Genomic DNA, 22,594 nt, shown 5'->3' on the forward strand with positions numbered 1-22,594 from the left:
ATCAAACAGCAAACTGTTTATCATGAATGCAGGATGTGGGCAAACTCACACTGCCTTGCCACCAAAAGGTTTGCTGAGGGACATCACTCCCTGGCGCCAGGCTCCCGGAAGTTATCTATTGAGAAATCTAGTGCCTATTATTCAAAGGATGCAGTCCCACAAGCCTGCTGTGAACCAAACGACTGACCGACAATCACCCGACAACCATCCTCCCCCTTTATCTCTTTCGCCTAATAAATACAGAGGGCTGTGTAAAGCTCAGGGCCCTTGTCCACTAGAGGCAAGATGCCCCTGACCCCTTCTTCCAAATACACTCTTTTGTCTCTTGTCTTTTATTCCCGCATTCGCCCCCCTTTGTTCAGTCCCCCAAGGTCTATGCAGATTACAAGTGGTGCCCCAAACAGCAACAGGATCAGGTACTCTGCACAGTGGCATCTGAAAACACAGGACTTCGAGGACATGAATGAAGAACGTCTGCTGGAGCAGAGGAACTGAAATTGACAAGGCGAATGGGGACCCCGAAACGAATCTGCAGTAGCAGATAGAAGGTCAGTGCCCTAAAGAGGTACTGATCAGTGCCATAAAGAGGTACTGGGAGCAGTGCTTTAAAGAAATACTGGAAATAGGAAGTTTTCTGAATCAGAGTAATAAGGGGAAGAATTTGTCTATTGAAGAAAAACGTTATGTGCAGTTGCTTAAAGTTCTGTTGAGACAGTCTGGAGCTCAGGTTAATTTGCAGACACGAACTAACCTCCTGCAGGAGCCATAAAAGGTTATTGCGCATAACCCATGGTTTCCACAGGCAGACACTCTTGATGTGGAAAATTGGGATAAAGCAGGAGAAGGATTAAAACAGGCTCATCAAAAAGGTCTTAGCTGATTCTTCTGTTTTCTCCACTTAGAGTTTAGTTTGTACTGTACTTCTACCATTATCTTCTTCTTATTCTGTGGGACAGCAGGCTGAATCTAAAAATCTGAAAGAATCTGTTGTCCCACCAACAGCTCCAGTTGAAAATAAAAAACAGGAGAGGGAGGATACAAATTGGCCTATACTGCCTCCCCCAATTGCAGAAACATCCGTATCGCCTCCTTCGGTAGCAGAAATAGAAACCCCAATACAAAGAATTTTACACTGCTGTCATACCTGGAGAGCCCCTAGGACCTTGCGCTTTTCCTATTTCCGTAAGGTCTGATCCAAATAATCCACAGCAGTTTATTCACAAACACACCACACTAGAATTTCAGTTGTTGAAGGAATTGAAAACTAATGTGGTCAGTAACGGAGTACAAAGCCCATGGTTCCCAGAGGAAGGAATGCTAGATGTAGAACTCTGGGAGCAAGTGGGGAGAAATCTTTTTTTTTTTTTTTTTTTTTGAGACAGAGTCTCGCTCTGTCGCCCAGGCTGGGTGCAGTGGCCGGATCTCAGCTCACTGCAAGCTCCGTCTCCCGGGTTTACGCTATTGTCCTGCCTCAGCCTCCCGAGTAGCCAGGACTACAGGCGCCTGCCACCTTGCCCGGCTTTTTTTTTTTTTTTTTTTTTTTTTGTATTTTTTAGTAGAGACGGGGTTTCACCATGTTAGCCAGGATGGTCTCGATCTCCTGACCTCGTGATCCGCCCGTCTCGGCCTCCCAAAGTGCTGGGATTACAGGCTTGAGCCACCGCGCCCGGCTGTGGGGAAAAATCTTAAACAACATCAGGTGCAAAGGCATCAAGTCCCAGTAAAATCTTTAATGTTATGGGCTTTAATTAGAGCAGCCCTGGCTCAGTTACACACAGAAGAGCCTAAAAAGAGGAAGGAGGAGAAAATGTCACCTGCCTTATCACCTCCTCTTCCCCCAACCCCAATATCACCAGGCCAAAATAACAGGAAACAGAGGTCTTACCTAAGCCTCCTCCTCCAATAGATAGGAGAAAGGACAGAGGATATGCCACAGCCATCAGTCTGTTAGATATGAGTTCTAAATTTCTTTTCAAAGAATCAGTGTCAGTATGTTCAATTCTTTGCCTTCTACTTTTACTTAACTTCCTTGTAAAGCAATCTTTTTCAATTACCTGCTCCACCCTGACTCATTCCAATTTCCTGCTCTGCCATAACCATTTTTCCCGCCAAACCACTCACCGCCATCACTCTCTTGAAATTAGCCAACTGGAGTAAATTTAGCCTGTGTGGTCTAACCCTAGCCAATAGGGGAATGACACAGCAGCAGGGGCCATGTGCATCAGGGATAAGACCCCCTTCCCCTACCTTGTCTGAGTGTACGCTCACCATTGCTCCATCTGTAAGGGTGCACCCTTCTATAGAAGTACATTGACTTGCTGAGAATTAAAAAGAAAATGTTATATTCTAGTGCTATTTCTTTTGCGGCACCGAAATTTTACTTATAACAATTTGGGGGCTTGCCTGTAATTACATTCCCCTCCAGGGGCGGTCTCAGCTCCTCTCTCATGAGGAGGCGCGCCCCACCCCTTTGTGGTGGCCTCAAGGGTGAGAAATTAGGACACACCCAGTGCAAGGAATAACCAGAGCTCTCAGCAACGTGGAAAGAAACTGGCCAGTGGCCGGGCGCGGTGGCTCAAGCCTGTAATCCCAGCACTTTGGGAGGCCGAGACGGGCGGATCACGAGGTCAGGAGATCGAGACCATCCTGGCTAACACGGTGAAACCCCGTCTCTACTAAGAAATACAAAAAATAGCCGGGCGAGGTGGCAGCGCCTGTAGTCCAGCTACTCGGGAGGCTGAGGCCGGAGAATGGCGTGAACCCGGGAGGCGGAGCTTGCAGTGAGCTGAGATCCGGCCACTGCACTCCAGCCTGGGCGACAGAGCGAGACTCCGTCTCAAAAAAAAAAAAAAAAAAAAAAAAAAGAAACTGGCCAGCAATCTAGCTTAAAGGATTCTCCATAAGGGCCATGCAAGTCTGTGCATGGACCAAGGAAAAGATACTATGGGAACCAGTAAAGTATTTCCTTGGTGGTCGGGGCCAAGGTAAGAAAGCCGCGGGAGGGGTCGGGGCGGGGGCGATGAAGTACTCCTTGGTCAGGGAGGCATAGAGGTTAAAAAGAGGCAAGACATCCCCATTGGGGGGGGGTTGAACCTCACACAAACCCCAGTAGTAGAAAAGGCAAGAAATTTCCAGTGGGGGAAATTGAGCCTCACCCCAAAAGGCAAGAAATTTCCAGTGGGGAAATTGAGCCTCACCTTATAAGGCAAGAAATTTCCAGTGGGGGAACTGAGCCTCACTCCAAAAGGCAAGAAGTTTCCAGTAAGGGAAGTTGAACCTTGAACCTTAACCCAAAACCATCAAGATGGGAAATACCCCAAGCAAGACAGGGAGCAAGAGAAATAAAGATGGTAACAAAGATATCCCCCTGGATAGCCCCCTAGGTCCCATGGTAAAATACTGGAAGGATAATGAAAGGACTAAACATAGGAAAAAGCAACAAATGATAAAAAATATTGCTGTTTTATTTGGACTCAGGGACCCACCCTCAAATCCTCGATCTTCTGGCCAAAGTTTGTGTCAAATGAGGATGTAATGCGTCAGCTTCTAATCCGATATGTTAATGATAAAAGTCCAGTATCTCAAGAAGAATTAGGCTATGCCCTTTGCTGAAGGCAAGGACCTGCTCTCCTTTTGCCCTTAAAAACAAGTAGGGAAGAACCCAATTTGGCACCTCAAAATGAAAAGTCAGAGGAGCCAGTTCTCATGCCTAAAAGTTCCAGCGCACAGGATCCCCTAGACTATCTTTTCCCGTTCAGTGTCCCCAATCTTTCCCCTCAGACAGCCACCGCCGCCTCAGATCCTGTTCCAAATCCCCCCCTCCACTCACGTTATCCCTCCTCCTTATAACCCTGACTCTTGGGAATTACCGTCCCACCAGCCTGTTCCCTCCCAACCTAAATACCCCTCTCTAAAAGGACTCCAGTGTGAGGTAGAACAATGTAAAAAAGAATATTCAGAATTTCCCATTTCCCTCCGTATCTAAGGGTTCAGCCCCGACCCTCTTCCCTTTGAAAGAGGTACCACAAGGGGGGTGGGGCGGCATTGGCTTTGTAAATGCTCCCTTAACAAGTTCAGAAGGCTAGAATTTTAAAAAGGAGCTTAAACCGCTACTAGATGACGCTTAGGGAGTGGCAGACCAAATTGACCAAATCTTAGGACCTCAGTTATAAACTTGGATTGAGTTAATGTCCATCTTGGGCATCCTCTTTTCAGGGGAAGAAAGAGTAGCTCCACTCCTGCTGGTTCCTCCCCTAGGGGAAGGGGAAGGAGAGGGGAGAACAGTAGCATACATGGCTGGCAGAGGCAGGGAAAGAACAGCAGAGAGGAAAGTAGCAGGGAGAAAAAGAGAGAGGGGGGAAAGAGAGACAGAGAGAAAGAGAGACAGACAAATTAAAACCTCGAATTGGCTCGTATAAAAAATCCTTATACGAAAGCTATGGGTTGTAAGTGGCCTCAGTGCTTTTGGGCTACGCCTTTGTTTACACTGACAACAAGGTGGTATTGGAGTGTTATAGCGTCATGGAGAAGACCTTCAATTACCAATTCGAGGTTTTTAATTTACCGCGGCTTTTAAAGGAATAGGGTACATTGGTTTCTCTTTACTGCTTCTATCGCTCTCTTTCTCTGACTTTGTCTCTTTCTCTCTCTCTTTGACTCCCTCTTTGTCTATGTCTCTTCCTGTCTCTCTCTGCCTCTCTCTCTCTCTCTCTGACTCCCTCTTTCTTCTGCTAGGAAAACAGTTGCCGCTACAGATTAAATGCATTTGAGCGTGTTTTCCTAGCAGAATAAAGTAGAAAAATAGCTTTTAGAGGAAACCTCGTTGTGAGCGCACCTCACCAGTTCAGAACTATCCTAAGTCAAAAAAAAAAAAAAAGGATGATTTAACGTTAACCACTGAAAATTCCCTTAACCCAGAAGTTTTCCTAACAGGGCATCTAAATCTTAATTACCATATAAAGGTCTAATCTTGTGGCCTTAGACAGTCTAGTCCACAGACATAAAGGAAGTTCGCTTTGGAAAAGAATGGTTATCATCTTTGAAAAAAAAGGCGGGCCGGGCGCGGTGGCTCAAGCCTGTAATCCCAGCACTTTGGGAGGCCGAGACGGGTGGATCACGAGGTCAGGAGATCGAGACCATCCTGGCTAACACGGTGAAACCCCGTCTCTACTAAAAAATACAAAAAAAAAAAAAAACTAGCCGGGCGAGGTGGCGGGCGCCTGTAGTCCCAGCTACTCGGAGGCTGAGGCAGGAGAATGGCGTGAACCCGGGAGGCGGAGCTTGCAGTGAGCTGAGATCCGGCCACTGCACTCCAGCCTGGGCGACAGAGCGAGACCCCGTCTCAAAAAAAAAAAAAAAGAAAAAGAAAAAAAGGCGGGGGCAGAATTGATGTAAAAAAAGTGTTACATGATAAATTCTTGTCCTGAAATAAATTAACTGGTTGTTTAAAAAAATAAATGTATGTAATAAATCAAAAAGTTGAGGCATGTCGAAGAATTGTCTGCGAAAGTTGTGAAAGAGAAAAATGTTATAAAAAAAGAATTTATGCAAGAAATGTTGTATAATTTAAAAGTAACTAGGCCTCCAGAATGTAAAACTATTGAAAAAGAAAAAAAAACCAGTTTATATGCAAGGTGTATAAGGAAAGTAAAATATACCTTTGGTAGAAGGATTATAAGGAGGCATAAGAATGTAAATTTTTACCTACATTAAAAGGTTAAAAAAATTATTGTTTTAAAGGTTTAAGCAAGTTTTAAAACATTAGTTGTAAAGAAAATTTTGTGTGTAAACATATTAGCTAAAGTTAAAGGGGTATCATCCAGTTTTTCTGTGAACTGGACATTAAAGTAAAAACACAACAGATTTTTCTTAAAGCACTAACCTGCTCTTTAATGAAGATTATAAAAGGTTAAAAAGAGTCTATAAAAATCTTACCTTATGGTCCAACATTAAAAGCTGAATAAATATGTACACAAAGTTTTATTAAAACTAACACACCAATATAAAGGTTAAATTTAGTTTATTTGGTATAAAAACCATACAGGAAGCATTGTCAAATATAAAATGGTGTTTGGCTTCTTTGGTCCAAAAACTAATAAAAATAGGTGCTAAAGGAAATTTCTCAGCAGAAAGGAACCAAGGACTATAAAGTCCACTGCTGATGTCCCCACATTTAAAACAAAAGGTCAATTTCTTAGAAATTATATATTTGGTTTATCTTCCACTTCCCTTTCCCTCAAAACTAAAAGTCTTTTAGCACAGGTACCACCCCTAGAATTTCCGGTAAACCGGTACCAGCCTGAAGATCACGGTCTCATCAAAGGGTGAAAAGAAAGGAAACTTGAGCCAGCCTAGGGAGGACCCTACCTTGTGCTGCTAACCACCGTGACTGCTGTTCGTATAGCGAAGAAAGGATGGACTCATCACAACCGAGTCAAGAAAGCACTACCCCCTCCAGAGTTTTGTGCCATAGTCCCAGGGGAAAACCTTACCAAACTAAAGCAAAGAAAAATTTAACTCTCTTTCATCTATTCTATTAGTCTTTCTTCTTTCCTCACTCTATTGCTGACTATCTAGTTATTAACATAACCAAGTCAATTTTGCCTCAAACGATTGCATTTAATGCTTGTCTTGTTATACTTGTGGGGTCTTGCCAAGTCAAAGAGAGCTCTCTACTTCAGAAAAGTACCTCTGGCCCTCCTGACTCTCCTTAGACTGGGCATTAGTAAATTAGAACAATTTAATCCCGGGAAATTTCAATAAAGACTGCAGTGTCAACCAGGAGTCTTGCTCCCCAATGTAAAGCTTTTATGCCGTAATTGGTCCAACATTCTGTGGACCACTAAAGAGCAAGGATGGACTGCCCCAACTGGTTGTTGTAATTTCCTAAAATAATACATTCATTTTACTAGAGGATCATAGAAGTTAAAGACTTAAAACAAACTTTGGCAATTAAGACAGGATACCAAGATGCAAATGCCGGTTGGAATGGATCAAATATTCCATCCACATGTTAAACAAAAGCAATTGTTATGCTCGTGCACATGGCAGGCCAGAGGCCCAGACTGTCCCCTTTCCACTAAGGTGGTCCTCCAGTCGAGCTGGTGTGGGCTGCATGGTAGCTCTTTTCCAGGATTCTACAGCCTGGAGTAATAAGTCATGCCAAGCTCTCTCTGTTATATCCCAAAGTCTGGCACCCTGCAGGTCAGCCCCAAAGGGCCATCCAACCTCCATCTCCCAACACTAAGTTTACTTCGTGTCTCTCACGACAGGGAGGAAACTCAGCATTCCTTGGAGACCTGAAGGGATACAGTGAGCTTAAGAATTTCAAGAGCTTGTCAATCAGTCAGCCCTTGTTCATCCCCGAGCGGATGTGCAGTGGTATCGTGGTGGACCTTTACTGGGCACTCTGCTAAATAACTGGAGTGGCATTTGTGCTTTAGTCCAATTGGCTATCCCTTTCACCCTGGCATTTCATCAACCAGAGGGAGGAAAAATAAGACATCGTAAAGCGAGAGAAGCCCCTTATGGGTCTTTTGACTCTCACGTCTATTTAGACGCAATTGGAGTGCCACAGGGAATACCAGATCAATTTAAAACTTGAAATCAAATAGCTGCAGGATTTGAGTTGATATTTTGGTGGGTGACAGTTAATAAAAATATAAATTGGATAAAATACATCTATTACAACCAACAGCAATGAGCTTTTCATGAGTTAAAAGAAAAACTAATGTCAGCCCCAACCCTGGGGCTACTTGACCTGACAAAACCCTTTACACTCTGTGTCAGAAAGAGAAAAAATGGCAGGTGGAGTTTTAACCCAGACTGTGGGGCCCTGGGCAAGGCCAGTGGCCTATCTCTCAAAACAACTAGATGGGGTTTCCAAAGGCTGGCCCCCATATCTAAGGGCCCTGGCAGCAATGGCCCTGTTAGCACAAGAAGCAGATAAACTAACCCTTGGGGAAAACCTGAATATAAAGGCCCCCCATGCTGTGGTAACTTTGATGAATACCAGAGGACATCATTGGCTAACAAATGCCAGATTAACCAAGTACCAAAGCTTGCTATGTGAAAATCCCCACATAATCATTAAAGTTTGCAACACCCTAAACCCCGCCACCTTGCTGCCAGTATCAGAGAGCCCAGTTGAATACAACTGTGTAGAAGTATTGGACTCAGTTTATTCTAGTGGGCCCAACCTCCGAGGCCATCCTTGAACATCAGTAGACTGTGAACGGTATGTGGGAGGGAGCAGCTTCGCCAGCCCCTGCAAAGTGACTCTGAAGAAGACAACAAGCCCTGCTCCAGTCACACCCAGAAGCTGACTGGTCCACGCAGAGCCAAAGCATGAGAAAACTCATTGCGGGGCTCATTTTCCTTAAAATGCGGACTTGTACAGTAAGGACTTCAACTGACCTTCCTCAGACTGAGGACTATTCCCAGTGTATACATCAAGTCACTCGGGTAAGACAAAAAGTTGCTACAGTCTCATTATTTTATGGTTATACATTTACCAGGACTCTAAAAAGAACTTGTTTGTATAATGCTTTTCTATGCAAGGTATGCATGTGTTATGACCCATCTGAACCTCCCATGACCACAGTTTTTGAAATAAGATTAAGGACTGAGGATTGGTGGGGGCACATAAATGATATGAGTAAAGTGTTAGCCAAAACAAAAGGAAAAGGGGTGCCCAAACAAGTCACCTTTTTAATGTCTGTGCTATCATTAATAGTAATAAGTTAGAAATAAAATGTAGTTCTCTTAATTAGGAAAAAGGCTATATGGCAGAAAAAAAAGTACATTTGTCATGAATTAGGACTGTGTGGAAATAAATGTGGATACTGGTCTTGTATCATTTAGGCTACTTGGATAAAAAATGAAAAGGATCCTGTCCACCTTCAGAAAGGGAAAAGTGGCCCTTCCTGTACCAGTGGTCAGTGTAACCCCTTAAAACTAGTAATAACCAATCCCCTTGATCCTCGCTGGAAAAAAGGGGAGTGTGTAACCCTAGGAATCGATGGGACTGGACTGGATCCTCGAGTAAATATCGTGGTTTGAGGAGAAGTTTATAAACGCTCTGCTGAGCCAGTATTTCAAACCTTCTATGATGAACATAATGTGCCAGTACCAGAAATTTCGGGAAAAACAATAAATTTGTTTTTGCAATTAGCTGAGCATGTAGCCCAGTCTCTCAATGTCACTTCATGTTATGTATGTGGGGGAACTGTAATGGGAGATCAATGGCCATGGGAAGCCTGAGAATTAGTACCTACAGACCCAGTTCCTGATGAATTCCCAGCTCAAAAGAATCACCCTGATAACTTCTGGGTCCTAAAAGCCTCAATCATTAGACAATACTGTGTAGCAAGAGTGGGGAAGGACTTCACCCTTCCTGTGGGAAGACTCAGCTGCCTTGGGCAAAAACTGTATAATAGTACTACAAAAACAGCCACCTAGTGCAGTTCAAACCACACTAAGAAAAATCCATTTAGTAAATTTCCAAAGTTGCAAACCGTGTGAACCCACCCGGAGTCCCACCGGGACTGGACAGCCCCCACGGGATTATACTGGATATGTGGGCATACAGCTTACACCAAATTACCCAACCAGTGGGCAGGTAGTTGTGTTATTGGCACTATTAAACCATCTTTCTTCCTACTGCCCATAAAGACAGGCGAGCTCCTGGGCTTCCCTGTCTATGCTTCCCACGAAAAGAGCAGCATAGCTATAGGAAACTGGAAAGATGATGAATGGCCCCCTGAGAGAATCATACAATATTATGGGCCTGGTACTTGGGCACAAGACTGCTCGTGAGGATACTGGACCCCCATTTACATGCTCAACCGAATCATACAGTTACAAGCTCTCTTAGAAATAATCACTAATAAGACTGGCAGAGCCTTGACTATTCTGGCCCAGCAAGAAACTCAGATGAGAAATGCTATCTATCAAAATAGATTGACTCTCAACTACTTGCTAGCAGCTGAAGGAGGGGTCTGTAGGAAATTTAACCTTACTAATTGCTGTCTACACATAGTTGATCAAGGGCAAGTAGTTGAAGACATAGTTAGAGATATGACAAAACGGGCACATGTGCCCATGCAAGTGTGGCATGGATTTGATCCTGAGCCCACGTTTGGAAAATGGTTCCCAGCACTAGGAGGATTTAAAGCTGTTATAATAGGAGTCATAATTGTAATAGGAACCTGCTTACTGCTCCCTTGTTTGCTACCTGTGCTTCTTCAAATGATAAAAAGCTTCATCACTACCTTAGTTCACCAGAATGCTTTAGCACAAGTGTACTATGTGAATCACTATCGATTTGTCTTGCAAGAAGATATGGGTAGTGAGAATGAAAGTGAGAACTCCCACTAATGAGTGAAGTTCTCAAAGAGGGGGAATAAGGGAGGAAACCACCCCTCATATTGTCTTATGCCCAATTTCTGCCTCCAAAGAAAGAAGTAAAAACTAAAAGGCAGAAATGAAATCCACAGGCAGACAGCCCAGCACCATACCCTGGGCCTGGGAGTTAAAGATCGACCCCTGACCTAATCAGTTATGTTATCTATCGATTACAGTATAGATTACAGACATTGTATAGAAAAGCACTGTGAAAATCCCTGTCCTGTTCTGTTCTGTTCTAATTACTGGTAGATGCAGCCTCCAGTCACATACCCCCTGCTTGCTCAATCACGACCCTCTCACATGGACCCCCTTAGAGTTGTGAACCCTTAAGAGGGACAGGAATTGCTCACTCAGGGAGCTCGGTTTTTGAGATGTGAGTCTTGCCAATGCTCCCGGTCAAATAAAGCCTTTCCTTCTTTAACTCAGTGTCTGAGGGGTTTTGTCTGCAGCTCGTCCTGCTACAGTTAAATTAAAAGGTAAAAATGTTGTGTCCTTCTCAGAAAGTGAAGAAAAGTTGCTTGTAAGTGTAGTGAAAACTTATGCATGAATGACTATCTTAACCCACTGATTACAGATAGTCTTTGATTTGTACTTGCTAAGAGTTCTCCAGCTAGTGAGTCCCCAGCTAGTGAGTCACCGTTTTCAAGACTGTTTGCTAGATTAAACTCCATAAACTTGGCCAGCCTGAAAACTCAATTACAAGATTTAAGCTATTCTGCCTGTGGCTTTAAGCACATGGTTAAAGTTTATTATTTAAGTCTCTGCTTCTAGAGATGCTTTCAGATTTTCTTTTTAAACTTCTTGTTACTTACTTCAGCTTGCCATCTTAATGATTAATGCAGTCAATTGCTAAGTTATGACCCTGATATGATCAGGATTCCTTTAAGTAAAAGGCAATTTGAAGTGGTATTGCACTCCCCCATACTTAATGCTTTAACACTGTTGACTGATAGGTCTGGTAAAGATGGAAAAGTGTCTCTCTAGTAGAGACCACATAATTCAATCATTTGATCTCGGTTTACTAGCCCCAGTGAGCTAAGGTTACTCTGTTTATTTATTAAAGAACTTTCACAACCTTAAACTCACCCTGGACTTTCCAGCCATACGTTGCAGGTTACAAGTGGCGTCCCAAACAGCGACAGGATCGGGTGCTCTGTATTACCCTAAGACAGAGTTAACCTAAGACAGAGCCAAACCTATTTGGCTGCAGATCCCCACATTCCCCAACCAACTTTACCATAAAACTATTTTTTAAAACTTCATCTCTCTGTCTCTCTCTTGCATCTATAGCTTAATTGGTCCTCAAAATTGGAAGGAGAGAAAAAAATGTTCCTTATTGGACCTTGAAATCCCAAAAATATACTTCACGATCCTCCACCTCAAGGAATCAAGTCAAAAATTTTTAAGTATTACACTTTAGTCAATGACACCTGAGTTCCTCCAGAAAAGGCTTGTTTTTGGAAAATCCCTTGATAACCCAGTCAATTAGTTGTAACATCGGAGATGGAGGTGTAAAGGGAGTAAGAGGCCCAAGAGAGCTAAACTTCTGCACAGGCTGGAGTGCAGTGGAGTGATCTCTGCTCACTGTAACCTCAAATTTGTGGGCTCAAGCAATCCTCCTGCCTCAGCCTCCCAAGTAGCTAGGGCTATAGGCCACCCCAGCTAATTGTTTTTTATAGAGACGGTCTCAAACTCCTGGGCTCAAGTGATTGTCCCACCTTGGCATCCCAAAGTGCTGAGATTACAGGCATGAGCCACCATGCCCGGCCTACAAAGAGATTTTTAAAGGCTTAAACTAGGGAGAGTTTTTTCTAGGCAGGTCAGGGGAGACTTCCCTAAAGAATGTGCTAAAACCTGAAGATCGATGAGTTTCAGCAGGTGCCGGTGGGCAAGGGATGGGGAGAGCAGTCCAGGTAGAGGGACTAGCATGTGCAGAAGCCCTGTGTACAGCCACATCTGAGGCCAGCACTTTCCCTGAGTGTAAGAGGTACCTTAAATTCTCTAAACCCAGCTTTTCTTGATTTTTTCTTTTTTCTTTTTTTTTCTTTTTTTTAGTTGTGGAATAAGAATGAGCTACTAAGAAACAGGAAAGTCTTAAAACCGCCTGGTCCCAGCATTGCCTGTGTGGCTACCTGCCCATGGTTCAGTGGCCCCCCTCCAGCGATGGATCCAGAAGCAAGCCCAAGCAGCCACCTAGTTCTCTTGGACTGGGGGCTGTCTCTGGTACTCTCTCTACTGGCGGGGTGCTGCCAACCCAATGTGCATGGGTTTAATTGCAATGGAGTAATAGTCCTGGGGAGACATCCCTTAACTGTAGCCCTATCACGAGGTGTCTGTCTGTAGCCCCATGGTGGATGTCTGTCTGTAGCCCCATCGCGGGGTGTCTGGATTGGTGAGTATCCTAGGCACTGCCAATGCCGCCTTCCTTCTCCTGACTGGTTCTGTAGCCCTATGGTGGGGTGTCTGTAGCTCCATTGTGGGACGTCTGTTTGTGGCTCCACCCTGGGGTCTCTGTGTCTGTAGCCCCATTGAGGGATGTCTGTTCGGCTCCTGTGGGGGTCTCAGTTGACTCTTTCTAACTAGTAGGAAGAGTCCTGGTTTGGGAGACTTCTCCTCAATCAGGAAGATTTCAAGGAGGTTTCTCAGATGGAGAATAGGAGGATAGTTTGGAAGGGATACTCTTGGAGTTCTTGGTTAGGGATCTGATTTGGAAGACGTTCTATCCATCTCGTCTTTGTGTGTGTTTGTACATGTGAAAGAGATCTCAGAAGGGGTTGCTGATGGAAGTCCAGCAGGCCCAACTCAGAGAACCCTCCTTATTTGTCTGGTCACATTCAATGAGCCCTAAAGGAGGCTAAACAGGCCTGTCTCTGGGGTGACTATCTGTTCTTTGCCTTGCCCAGAGACCCCAACTGTGAATTACCATTCAGAGGTTGTCCCCCCACACCTGAAGTGGATCAAAGACTGCAGGGACCAACGGGAAGTTTGAGCTTTGCTAGGTTGATTTTGGGTGCTGAAAGAGGTAACTAATGTCTGTTTTGATATGTGTATTTTGCAGGGTTGGAAATGTTAATTTGTCCATTAACATGCCCACTGGGCAGCATCTTGCAAATTAATACTCTTGTCTGTGGTTCCATAAAACAGTAAAGGGTGATTTTCTCTTGTAAAGTGGCTTGAACCCCACAGCTATAGCACAAGCAAGCAGGGGCGTCAGAAGCCACTCTGTTCTTCTGGAAGCTGCAGAGAAAGGGAACCCGGAAACCTGATACGCCAGCAAAAAGGGTAAGAAATTCTTATTGGCCAAGTTTCTGGTCTCTCTCTCTCTTTCTCTGTCTTGGTAAACAGTAAACCATTTGTCTCCTCTGCGAGAGTTTGATTAGTAGAAAAAAGGATTTGCAAGACTAGTCTTAGGCTGTAGCAAATCTGGTGAAGTTTGTGCTAAGAATTTGTCCTTCTGCGTTCTGTAATGGAGAGAGGGGTATCACAGCACGGAACGTGGGTTTAGGACCCCTATAAGCCTGCTTTTCAATCCAGCTCAGCAGGCTGGTCAGTTACAAACTTTGCTGCGGGTTCCTGAAGCCAATACTGTATGAAATTTCTCTGTCTTGTTTTGTGTGTGTGTCCGTAAGAACTTAACTTTGTGACAATGTGGAGATACTTTCTTTCGGTTTCCACCATCCAAAAGACAGGAATCTGGGGGTTCATATCATAGTCCTAAAATTTTTTCTTGAACAGTTAAAAGTCTTGCAAGTTTGAAACTGGCTTCTTTAGGCTCCTTCTGGGGAAAGCTAGAAACTGCTCAATGCCAGATAGCTCAGTAACTAAAGCATTATCTTTTGTAAGTGCCCTAGGTTCAATTGTTGGTATCTGGAATGACTCCTTTCTGGTTTGTTACTTCTGTAACTTTGCCGCTTATTGAGGTTTTTCTCCCCTCCAATGGATAGCTTCTAATTTCTTCTCTTGAATTTTCCTTTCTCTGAGCTACTTTGTGGAGATTCTAAATCTTATAAAAAAGAAACTGCCTACCATGTCTTTGAAGCACCTAGGAGGTTACCTTTGGTAAAGTTCAGAAACTAGAAATATTGGCGGCTTGGCATGCCTAAGTCAGGTAATAAGAGATCTGAAAGGATTTCTTTTTTAAAGAGCACTATGGTTAAAACTCAGCTTAATTAAAAGTGGATAACCAAGCTATAGATGTATTTTAAAGGCCCTTATGTTTTTCTCTTCTTGGACCTTATTTTTCTGGAAAAAGGTTTTTTTTTCTTCTCAGTCAACTGAGTTATTTTCCTCCAATTTTTTTTTTTTTTTTTTTTTTTTGTCTTGCCACTCTTCATGCACACATGAGAGGCCCTGAGATAACTTCTGGTAGCCTGGGATTCATTGGGAAAAACAGAGGAGGTATCACAGACCCCGTTCTGGGAAAAAACATCTGTTTTCCTTATGAAACCCTAGGAATTAAAAGCGGATAGCTCCCTCTCAAAATCAAAGGCTGTGTTTTACATTGTGTTATCTGACGGTTTTGAGTTTTGGGGGTATCAGAAATTACTCTGCATTATGAGAGAGCTTTGTGCATAACCACTAGGTAGGAAATATACTTTAAGGGATGGTTAATAGTACTTATGGAGGGATACTTGACTCTTTGCATACTTGGATCAGAGAAGCATGCTCCCACCTGGAAGATAAGGGAACATCCCCACCCGACACTGGGAGATGAGACTCCCATGAAGGATGGGCTAATTACAAAATGGGCTGATTAGCTTTGGGTACCTGCAGTGAAATGCAGAGTGGAAGCACTGCACTGTCTTCTCCTTTTGGGGATCCAGTATAAAATGGCACCCTTAATTTTGGGGCTCTGCCTTTGGCTTCAGCTGCTTATTCGCTGCTTATTTGACCCTAGAAATGGATGCTCTCCTGGTCCTGTTCCTCCAAGGGCTCCAGCCTGAAGCCAGTAATCCAATTAAGAAACTGGCAATGAAAAATTTTTCAAGTGCTGAATCTTCTCTCTGTCTGTATTTATATGTGGTGTGTGTGTGTGTTTATATATAAAAGAGCTCTAATTAATTGGCTTAGAAAAATAAGTGCCTGGCTGAGCGCAGTGGCTCACATCTGTAATCTCAGCATTTTGGGAGGCTAAGGTGGGCGAATCATGAGGTCAGGAGTTCGAGAATCTATTTGATTTAAACCTTCGATATTTGACAAACGTCCCAAAATCAAATTATAAATTATGTCTCTTTCTAACCTAATATTTTAGATATTGGGTCCTCTAAAGTCCAAAAATGACTGTATGCCACAAAGGTAAATTTCCTTGTCAATTGTGCCTTTAACTGTGGCTGCCCTAAAATGTTTTTGTCATCCACAGACAATTGTTGTCTCACTTTGCTCCTCTGTAAAAGGTAATTTTATAATCAGCTATAAAATTTAACAGGTGCTCTTTTTTTTTTTTTTTTTTGGAGACAAAGTCTCGCTCTTATCCCCCAGGCTGAGTGCAATGGCACAATCTTGGCTCGCTGCAGCCTCCGCCTCCCGGGTTCAAGCAATTCTCCTGCCTCAGACTCCCAAGTAACTGGGATTACAGGCACCTGCCACCACACCTGGCTAATTTTTGTATTTTTAGAAGAGACGGGGTTTCGCCATGTTGACCACGCTGGTCTCAAATTCCTGACCTCAGGTGATCTGCCTGCCTTGGCCTCCCAAAGTGCTTGGATTACAGGTGTGAGCCATAGCGCCCAGCCTAACAGGTACTCTTAAATCCAGGTTTCTGATGAATAACTGGGATATTGTGACATTAGAATAGAAAAAAAAACTTTCAAATATAAGAGTGAATAGTGTTTGGTTTCCTTTGGACTATGTTTGCATAAATACGTTATTGGTATGTGTTCCAAAATTATGAGAAACTTCTAAAATGTTGATATAATTTAGTGTACTTTATCAATAATTATAATTGCTATGTAAAATTGTTGTGTGCCACAGAAGTAACCAAAATTCCTAGTCGGTTGTAGCTATAGACTTTTGTCATTCACAGACATTTTGTTTTGCTTTAGTCCTTTTCAAACGGTAGTTTATAATCAGATACAGGACTCTGAGTTCAGGTCTCAGATAATTTTAAAAACTGGGCTATTGGTCAGGTGTGGTGGCTCATGCTTGTAATCCCAACACTTTGGGAGGCCAAGATGGGCAGATCACTTGAGGTCAGGAGTTCAAGATCAGCCTGGCCAACATGGTGAAACCCTATCTCTACTAAAAATATGAAAATTAGTTGGGTGTGGTGGCATGCACCTGTAATCCCAGCTATTCAGGAGGCTGAGGCAGGGGAATTTCTTGACTGGGCGGTGGAGGTTGCAGTGAGCTAAGATCATGCCACTATACTTCCAGCCTAGGTGACAGAGCAAGACTCTGTCTCAAAAAAAAAAAAAATGTGCTATTGGAATAGAGGAAAAAAACCAAACTTCTAGGACTCTCATGGAGAGCTACTGTGTTAAACATTGTTAAACCTTTTGTGTTCAGAGTCAAGATAACTTATTTCTTTAGAGCTATTTGCAACTTTTAACAAGTGAGTAAAATATACTCTTGTGAACAAAACTTGGAGCATATTTGTTCCTTTCTACCTGATTTCTCCATAATTTGGAAACTATTTGTGAGTATTCTCAACTTACAGCAGTATAGTTAATTGCATAAGTGCAATAAGAATCTGTTTTCTTTTGTAATAGGACACAACTGGAGAAATTGGTTATTTTACCAAGGCTTTGACTTGAATGACATGCTTCCTTTAAAGAATCAAAGTGGACTTTTAGAGCCAATTAAAGCCCACTGGGGCGTCTGGCCTTATACCTTGTCCACACAGAGTCCCTGTACAAGGTTTGTGATCTGTGGTAAGTAAAGAATGTCATTTTCTAATAGGCCCAGGAACACCAAGTTATCTTGGGACCTCAAGAGAAGAGGAATTCACCCAACTCATAGGTATTTGAGGGTACAAATCCATGGCTGGGGTTGGCTTTTAAAAAGTCTTATCTGAGATTCTTCATGGAAGAGAGTTCTATCAAAGCCAATTTAAGAAACCTAATTGAAAAATAATTATTCTTGCTGCACTTTATGCAAATAATCAGACCAAGTACAGTAAGACTGAAGTTTATTTTGTAAGCAAATTAGTTCTATCATGATTTGTTTTTAATAAAAACAGGGACTGGAGAGAGAAAATTGTGCTTCAAAAGAAAAACTAAAGTACACTATTGTTAGCTGTTCTTGAGGTTTTTTCTGCAGTTTAGACTAAATTCTAAATTCTTTGTGGGTTAGAAATCACCAAACTAATGCTTTCAAATCTTTGCTTTTAAACTTGGGAATTGTACTTCTCATCCTAGGACTCATTATTTACCTTATAGTATGCTGTTCACATAAATACTGCACTAAAACTATAGATGAGAATACTAATGTTTTTGCCTTGCAAGCCTTAGAAGCTCAACCAGGTCTGCATGAATATGCTCAGACAATTGCAAAGCAGTTCCACTCTTCTCACCTTGGGTTTCACTCTCATTCCCACTATGTCCCCTTTCAGCAGGAAGAAGCCAAAGTGATCAATGGCCTTTTCCCATCTTCATAGCCTACACCTTCAGATTAAGGTGTTATAAAACCCAAAGGGAGGGATTGAAACCACCTTTGCAAAAGTATGGCTGAGACAGTGAAAGGGATCTAATTTAACTGACTCCATCTTGCTTCTAACCTCCAGGTTGTCCTTGTTCATTCCTGGGCATAGGCTGAATTAACTTTGGGAGAAACTTAGTTTATAGTTTATAGTTTACTAAAAGACGGTAACAGCCCTTTGCCAAAGCAGACCTCCTTCTTGCTTGAGGACTAGATTGTCTTTGTAGGACTAACATTAGCCACAAGATTAGAAATTATGGTTTAGGAATCATGAAGCTGGAGGCTACAAAATTCTGACCCTCCCTAAACTGCTTCTAAGATCAGGACTTGAGATACTTTACAGACCCTATACTTGATGGATCAGCTGGCACCACCCAGATCAACAAACTGGCTCATCTGATCTTGTGGCCCCCACCCAGGAACTGACTCATCACAGGCAGACAGCTTTGACTCCCTGTGATTTCATCCCTGACCAATCAGCACCCCTGGCTTGTTGGCTTCCCCCCACCCACCAAGTTATCCTTAAAAACTGCTCCCCAGGACAGGTGCAGTGACTCGCACCTGTAATCCCAGCACTTTGGGAGGCCAAGGTGGGTGAATGCTGGGGAAGACTGATTTGAGTAATAATAAAACTTCGGTCTCCTGCACAGCCGACCCCATGTGAATTACTCTTTCTCTATTGCAATTCCCCTGTCTTGATGAATTGGCTCTTGTCTGGGCAGTGGGTAAGGTGAACCCCTTGGGCAGTTAGTCTCTTTTGCTAACTTCTAGAAATTACATTAACTACCATTTATTAAGCAAGCTTTATGTTTCAGACAAGGTGCTAAGAGTTTTACAGACCATATTTCTTTCTTTTCTTTTTTTTTTTTTTTTTTTGAGACAGTTGAGACAGTCTCGCTCTTTTGCCCAGGCTGGAGGGTAGCGGTGTGTGGCTTACTGCGGCCTCAACCATCCAGGCCCAAGCAGTCCTCCCATCTCAGCCTCCTGAGTAGCTGAGACTAGCTGAGACTACAGGCATATGCCACCGCACCCTTTTTTTTTTTTTTTTTTTGGTAGAGACAGGGTCTCACTATGTTGCCCAGGCTGGTCTTGAACTCCTGGGTTCAAGTGATCATCCTGTCTTGGTTTACCAAAGTGCTGGGATCACAGGTGTGAGGCATTGTGCCCAGCCTATCTTCTAATTTTGAAAGCAATACAATACCAACTTTAATGGTAATACACTTTTATGTAATAAAGAACGACATTTACAAATATCAGAAACCCAGTTTTAAAACATTTGCATTAATTGTGAACTGAATCAACTTTTTTTTTTTTTTTTTTTTTTGAGATAGAGTCTCGCTCTATCGCCCAGGCTGAAGTGCAATGGCACAATCTTGGCTCACTGCAACCTCCATCTCCTGGGTTCAAGCAATTCTCCTGCCTCAGCCTCCCGTGTAGCTGGGATTACAGGTGCATGCCACTATGCTAATTTTTGTTCCAGACCAGCCTGGACAACATAATGAGACTCTACAAAATTAATTAATTATTTTTATTAAAAAATAAAAGATGTTTCTAAAGAATGTAACTTACACACTATGTTGTTAACAGTGTTAACTCAGTGGATGAAAGTGGTTTACCACACTCATGCATATAATAAATGACAAACATACTTGTTTGAAAGATGCTTCTTTGAAAGCTACTTAGTGGTCATGCATGGTGGCTCATGCCTGTAATCCCAGCACTTTGGGAGGCCGAGGCAGGAGAATTGCTTGAGTCCAGGAGTTCAAGACCAGCCTAGGCAACATAACAATACCCTGTCTTTACAAAAAATTTAAAATTAGCAGAGCATGGTGGCGTAGTCCCAGAACTCTGGGAGGCTGAAGTGGAAGGATCACTTGAGTCCAGGAGTTCTAGGCTGCAGTGAGCTGTGATCGTGCCACTACACTCCAGCCTGGGTGACAGAGCTACTTAATGTGTTATGAACAGGGTTATTTTAGTGAATGGAAGTAATGTATGTAGTGAAGTGTCTGAAGACACATGTTTAAATAATGTTTCAGATCTTATGGACAGCTACAAACCATATCATTCAGAATACACAATCTTCTCAAGTGCACATGGAATATTCTCCAAGATACAGTATCAGGTCACAAAACACGTCATAACAAATTAAGAAAACTGAAATCATAACAAGTATCTTTTCTGATCACAATGGTATGAAACTAGAAATCAATAATAGTAGTAATTTCAGAAAATTCACAAATATGTAGAATTTAAACAACATGCTCCTATACAACCAATGGGTCAAAGAAGAAATTTTTTTTTTTGAGATGGGGTCTCACTCTATCAGTCATGCTAGATGCTGGAGTGCAGTGACACCATAGTGAGATGATAAGTCTTCTTCCAATCAAAGGTTTTTCTCAATGGAAGGGTTTGTGGTCTCACGGGCTTCAAGGAATGAAGCTGTGGACCACAGTGGCGAGTGTTACAGCTCAATTAGAGAAATGCATGGACCCAAAGAGTGTGTGGCAGCAAGATTTATTAAAACAAAAGTGAAAGTAAAGCGAAAGCAAAAGTAAAGCTTCCACACAATGGAAGGGGACCCAGAAGGGTTGCAGTTTCTGGCTTCGGTGTCTTATGCTCATATGCCCTTATGACTCCTCCCCTTTTCCTTTTCCTGTCCTATAGGATTAGCTTATTTTCTATCCGCTTGTGGGTTGGTGGGCCTGATTGGTTAAAAACATTAGGCTGCAGCTAGAGCTTAAACTCCCTATATGATTGGTTGAAGTTTCAATCTCTTAGTTTGCAGCTGTGACTCATATTGGCTTAGGGGAAAGTCCCCTTTGATTGGTTGAAGTTTCAATCCCTTAGCTTGCAGCTATGACTCATTTTGGCTTAGGGGAAAGTCCCCTTAGGGAAGTCCCTATTGACCCAGGAAGTCCAGCCAACTTAGCCACTTAGTCCCTCAATAGCTCACCACAACCTCAACCTCCTGGGTCCAAGTGATCCTCCCACCTCAGCCTTCCCAGTAGCTTGGGACTACAGGCACATACCACCATGTCTGGCTAATTGTTTATTTTTTATAGAGACGGGGTTTCACCACGTTGCCCAGGCTGGTTGCAAACTTCTGGACTTAAGCAATCTGCCTGCCTTGGCCTCCCTAAATGCTGGGATTACCGGTGTGTGCCACTGTGCCCAGCCTCAAAGAAGAAATTTAAAAATCTATTGAGGTCGGGCACAGTGGCTCATGCCTTTAATCCCAGCAGTTTGGGAGACCCAGGTAGGTGGATCACCTGAGGTCAGGAGTATCAAGATGGCCAACATGGTGAAACATGGTCAACATGGTGAAACCCCATCTCTACTAAAAACACAAAAATTAGCCAGGTGTGGTGGCACGTGCCTGTAGTCCCAACTACTTGGGAGGTTGAGGCAGGAGAATTGCTTGAACCTGGGAGGCAGCAGTTGCAGTGAGCCAAGATCATGCCATTGCACTCCATCCTGGGTGACAAACACTCCGTCTCAAAAAAATAAAATAAAAATCTATTGAGACAAACAAAAATGTGAAAATTACATACCAAACATTCGGAATGCAGCTTCTCTAAGAGAAAAGTTTATAGTAATAAATGCCTACCTCACAAAAGAAGAAAGATTCCAAATAGACAAACTAACAGTATACTTCCAGGATCTAGAAAAGAACAAATTAAGCTCAAGATTAGCAGAAAGAAGGAAATGATAAGGTTCAGAGCAAAATAAATAAAATAGCAACAAGAAAACAATAGAAAAATCAACAAAATTAAATTAGATTATGAAAAGATAAATAAAACTAATAAACCTTTAGCTAGCTAGACTAAGAAAAAATAAACATTCAAATAAAAGCAGATGAAAGAGGAGATACGATTGCTACGCCACAGAAAAACAAAGGCTTATAAGAGACTACTGTGAACAATATATGCCAACAAATTGGATAACTCAGAAGGAGCAGACAAATTCCTGGACACATACAACCTACTAAGCCTGAATTATGAAGAAATATAAGACCTGAAAGGGGCCGGGCGCAGTGGCTCACGCCTGTAATCCCAGCACTTTGGGAGGCCGAGGCGGGCGGATCACGAGGTCAGGAGATCAAGACCATCCTGGCAAACACAGTGAAACCCCGTCTCTACTAAAACTACAAAAAAAAAATTAGCCGGGCGTGGTGGCGGCACCTGTAGTCCCAGCTTCTCGGGAGGCTGAGGCAGGAGAATGGTGTGAACCCGGGAGGCGGTGGAGCTTGCAGTGAGCAGGGATCGTGCCACTGCACTCCAGCCTGGGTGACAGAGGGAGACTCCATCTCAAAAAAAAAAAAAAAAAAAAAAAACACCTGAAAGGACCAGTAATGAATAAGCAGATTTAATCACTAATGAAAATTCTCCCATTAGGCCAGGTGTGGTGCTCACACCTGTAATCCCAGCACTTTGGGAAGCCAAGGTGGGTGGATCATCTAAGGTCAGGAGTTCCAGACCAGCCATGGCCAACATAGTGAAACCCCATCTCTACTAAAAATACAAAAATTAGGTGGGTGCGGTGGCACACACTT

General features: G+C 43.0%; 1 protein-coding gene across 1 annotated transcript in view; it reads right to left on the minus strand.

Annotated features, from left to right (window-relative positions):
- Window positions 1-22,594, minus strand: part of LOC105494199 (cytochrome c oxidase assembly factor 1) — a 195,257-nt gene that overhangs the window by 169,129 nt on the left and 3,534 nt on the right. The window contains exon 2 of the mRNA XM_071095105.1: window positions 21,650-21,703. The gene's annotated coding sequence lies outside the window, so the exon portion shown is untranslated. The remainder of the gene's footprint in view (window positions 1-21,649; window positions 21,704-22,594) is intronic.

Source organism: Macaca nemestrina, chromosome 4 (assembly GCF_043159975.1).
Source record: "Macaca nemestrina isolate mMacNem1 chromosome 4, mMacNem.hap1, whole genome shotgun sequence".
NCBI classification, from domain to species: domain Eukaryota; kingdom Metazoa; phylum Chordata; class Mammalia; order Primates; family Cercopithecidae; genus Macaca; species Macaca nemestrina.